The 5,046-nt window shown below is 40.1% G+C and overlaps 1 pseudogene; it reads right to left on the reverse strand.

Annotated features, from left to right (window-relative positions):
- Window positions 1-2,844: 2,844 nt before the first annotated feature.
- LOC120286198 lies at window positions 2,845-5,046 on the reverse strand (annotated as a pseudogene).

Here is a 5,046-nt window from a genome sequence, read left to right on the forward strand (position 1 = left end):
TCCTCCAACGAGAAGGTAGAACCGGTGAGATGTTTGATGGCCTCCTGGCCAAGCCTAGTAATGGCTGGCGAGACTCCGACCTCACTAGATCCTACAAGGTCATGCCTCATCTCACCTCTTAACTAGGCTTGAGCCCTCGCTGAGGCCGCGAAGGTGGCCTTTGTCATCACTCACACGGAGATGTGTTCTAAGCTATGGGCGCCCTCAATTTTCTAACGGTAAGATAACAAATTTGCTTTTTTACTCTCTATTTTTTCTATTATCTCTTCTCAGAATTTCCAAACTATTTTGGATTGATTTGAAGAGCTTTTTTTTTTTTTCAACTTGAAAGTCGAATCGATGTAATTATTGCACTTTTTATCAATTCAATCACAAATCTTTTGATTAAGTGTTAATTAAGTCCATTCAACTAATTTTGACCGAAATTGCTTGATATGAATGCCGACCATCCTACATAGTATAACCGGCATTGATGTGGATAAATTTTTTAATAATATTTAATATTTTTGATTTTTTCTAATTTTTTCATTTTTTTCTTTTTACTTTCTTTCTGGTTTTTTGATTGAGGGACGGCAACCCTTGTCTGCCATAGGTGAGTGGAGAAACTTCCAAGCTAACACAAAGCGAATGAGGCACAATGCCCTGGGTACAATTCCATCAGCAAGAATGTGGAAGAGGAACCAACATGATGATATTGCTACACAACAATGCCCCCACCGATATTTGGGATGCATACAGCTAATCCAGCAAATCCTTTTCTCTTCCTCATCAGTTAGGTTGTCACTTGCTATTAATCAATATAGAATTTGCAAATCCCTTTCTCATGTTTGAGGGCCCAGATTCAAAACATTTGATCATGTTAATATGACAAGTGAAAACAAGGAGCGGAGCTACACTCATATATCATCCGATTTTTAGTTGAACACGTCACTTGAATCGATAGTCAAATATTTATATCAGAAAGAGCTGGAACATAAACCGGTTAAAGTGCGAGAATACATTAGCGAGAACTCAATAAAGTGACTAATTCCAATGGGGAGAAGGGAACAAATGTATCGACCTGCGATTTTATTGAAATTTTAAATGGGTGGTCGGTGACTGTTCGCCAAACTTCATGACACAGAAGGAAAGAGGACTATAAAGTGCTGTTGATTTTAGAGCTTAAAACAAAGACCTGATGGAAGAGAAAACTGCATCTACCTCCGCCGCTGACTTTCATTCAAAATTTCTTTCTTCTTAAGAGACCTCATGTTCCAGCTACATGCGAAAAAGAAGTTTCTATCGAATATCTTCTACCATTTTGAGTTCTGTGGCTGAGATACTGTCAAAGGTATGCCCAAGAAGGGGGAAGGTACAGCCATTTTCCACATCAAACACATGCATAATTCACTCTACCAAAACTCCCTGTCGCCCGAACGGAGCAGCATGATAATTGTTCAGAAGAAGTGGCAGGCCAGGAGGGCTGGCTAGTCACCCTCCGCCGCTTAGACCTCTGAATATTCCAGTAATTGTGCACTGTAGTTCATGAAATTCAAATGCACTATTTCCACATCCCCAACCCCATTCTCTCCGTGCATGCCATTGTTTTCGCAATCAACTTTGTTCGCCCCATCCGCTTAATTTTCACATTGTAACCGGAACGATCTAGGAAAAGCAACTAGAGCTAAATATAACACGGAAGGTAAAATGAGTATGAAGAATATCACGTGCCAAAATCCTCGCTCCTCGACATTCCGCTGCTCTTTGCACAAAATTTGCTCTACCATCTCGCGATTTCGATTCACCCCATTTTCTTCTTTCTCTTCTGCCCATACTCTCTTGTTCCTGTCCACAAGAGTGTCTCGGACTTCTATGAACATCCGAATCAACCCCAATGACATGCTATGACATTATTATTTTCGCATTGCACAATTACTTAAGAACCCGGGTTTGTGTTCCAGTACTGTACTGGGGGACAGGAGCAGCTTCATTGCATGATGTTTTTATGAGTCGGAGTTGATACTTGTGAATTCACGTATAAATGGCGGAAGCATCTAGAAAGCCATCTGAAAGCCATAGTCGTCCAATTTTTTTTGAGTTCTTCAAATGGCTGTGTTTTGAGTCTTGGAGCAGCCATGAGAGATAGGAATGTCCTTCACATGTCATACAATTAGTAAGATGTAGTCGCAGTGGTTTGAGAACCTAACTTTGTCAAACAGGGATGTTGGAAAACTTAGATTGTCCATGCTAATAATGCAGAGACGACGGACTATCACCTACAACAGGTGCTTAGGATACCACTCACCACTTGTCAATCAGGAATCGGAAGAAGCAAAAAGTGCTTAGAGACAGATGCCGCCATGTACTTGTCATTGGTCTTTTTTGGATCTAATCCGGTTCAATAGGCTCTCTGATAATCGTTCTTTGCCCTTTGAACTTGGATGAATCTGACTTTAAGAACTCGGCGACTGTACCTCAAATTATGGTTGAGATCAATGATCCAAAAACAAGGATACGGTAAGTACAACAATCAAATATACACGGCGGAAAAAGATTGCCGTCCATGCAGTTCTCTGGTATTTGCTTGCTGAGGACAGCTTCTTATGTCTCCATCTCAGGAACCTCAGATCCCAAAGAGTTCTGGAAGATGAACGTGGGTGAGCTTCTGTTCTTTTGCTGATCTCGTGCTTCTTCTTTTTTCTTGAGCTTGGGCTTCAAGTGAAATCCTATGGATTTGGGGCCGCAAGCCTTTCTGCATTGTGTTTGTTGATGCTTTCATCGTACTCTTCTGGAGATCATTCTCGATGTCAATCATGTCCCGCAGGAGTTCAATACCTGAAAGAGTCGCCTAGATCGTCATCTACTTTACGGGCACTTTGGGATCATTTGGGTAGGCACATCCTCCTGAGAGTTGAAGTTCAATAGAGCCATACTTGACCAGCAGCTTTCAGGCCTGTGAACTTTTGTATATGCCTTAGAAATCAAGAAGCATAACAAAGGACTCCATTTGTCATTCCCTGACCAACACAAAATGATAATCATATACTTTTTAAGCCTCAATGTCTACTAAACACAATTAGTGGAGGTCCCATCTACGAGTTATGTAGAAACTAAAATTAAAAGACAATAGAGGCCAAACACATTAATTCAGATTCTGATAAGAACCTCCTCAGATACCAATATTGCTTACAACCAAAAATTAACCAGTCCAATAGCAATAGGAAATTTAGGGCAAAGCATGAAACACTTATATCACTGTTTCACTGGTTGTGTTCTGATGAAGTGTGCGTGTATGTTATTGGGTCCAATAATCAACTAGAAGTCTAGAAAAACTACCCAATCAATCTCAGAAGGTAAAAATGACATGGCAGGAACTCCAACATTCATTCAGCAGTCATTTCAATTTAATTACAGGAAATGCAAAATGAATCATAAACCCCAGCAACAATCAAGTGGAAAGCTATAAAGACTACACAGTACTCTCAAGAACATATTTTAAACCCCTTTTAGAGAAAGCCATTGTGTGCCAGCCTAGCAAACTAACTTCAGCTGCCTTTTATCTTAGTCATAAAAAGAATGGAAAACCAGACTTGAGTCGCAATGAAGCAAGGAGAACGCAATTAGCAAGTAGATATACCTGTAAGTCCTCCATGACAGTTGGGTATGCATTCTTAAGGTCAATGACCTAATGCCCTTCGTGTAGCTTCTCTCTATCAACTTCAGTAACTTATTCTGTTCTTCACATCATGCTTTGACTGAAGCAATTCAAAAACAAAGACCAAACTATCACCTCAAGAAAGCACAGTATACATTTATACAATAGAGGAGCTTCCCAGGAAAGTGTACTGTAAAGAAAACCGCTGGCCATCCTAGTATACTTTTGGGGTTATTTGCCAAATTGTCAAACACAGCTTTATTGAAAGCATATCAACATAACATGCTTCATTTATCTGCTCTGGTGTAAGTGCCAGCCTTGACTGGAAACATTCTTTTCAATTAATGAAACCGTTCAGATGATAGTGCACTAGGTCTCAGATCTAAGCATCGATTGGTAATGTTTAACACAACTCAAATAGTACTTTATGGAGGGATATGGGATACAACAAAGAAGACATGAGGGGCAAGCACAAAAATAAAAATAACAAGAAACAGGACAACAAATAGAGAATTAGATGAGAGAGATTGATGCCATTGATGGGTGCCAGGGACTTCTGTGAAATAAATGCAATCTAATTCAGAAGGTGAAGACTCAAACAACTGGAAGTATGCAAAGCAGGTGGCAAAGCTGCTGCTTGTCAATTATTCCATTACTAAAACCAAGACAACTTTGGAAGACTGCCTCCATTCAATGAGCTAGTACACAAGAAAGGTGATCAGTTAGCCCACAGCTGTTTGACTTGGGAATTACTAAAACTTGCCTAAGTCCTCTATCATACTGATAAAATTCATTGCTCCAGAAATATCATGAACCTTATTGTAAAAGCTGCCTTTATCAATCAATCAAATACGTACTCATCACACAACATTTGAGGGAGATTCAATAAATTCTCCAATTCAATGATTAATGGACCTCTAACTCTGACTAATGACAAATCCTCATCATGCATCCTACCCTACGTCGAGTAAATCACCTTGCAGAGCCAAGCCAACAGTTCCAGAACTTATTCGGTTTGCTATACATATGAATAATCATTAGTACCCCATTATAAAAGAGTAATAAAAGACAACCTATCATTAGAATACAACTAAACTTGAGTACGCATACACTCCGAAAGTGCCTGCACACAGAGAGAAGTAAGTTTTAGATTACCTCATACAACAAGTCAATGACGCGCTTCATCTGAGCTCCTACAGGTGCTTTGGCGATACCAGTAACATATTTTAAAGTCTTTCTGCATCATCTGAGAACTTGACAGCAGGCAATGGGAGCTCGTGCACCAGGAGGAGGCAGGCATCGGCTTTGCTGGACTACTCGTGCTTCCTGCTCTGGCCACAATACTGGTAAGAGTGGATTGACACTTCGCCTGCTGTTTTCTTGAATTTATTTAACTGTTCTTGTAATGCCAT

Source organism: Eucalyptus grandis, chromosome 10 (genome assembly GCF_016545825.1).
Source record: "Eucalyptus grandis isolate ANBG69807.140 chromosome 10, ASM1654582v1, whole genome shotgun sequence".
Taxonomy (NCBI): domain Eukaryota; kingdom Viridiplantae; phylum Streptophyta; class Magnoliopsida; order Myrtales; family Myrtaceae; genus Eucalyptus; species Eucalyptus grandis.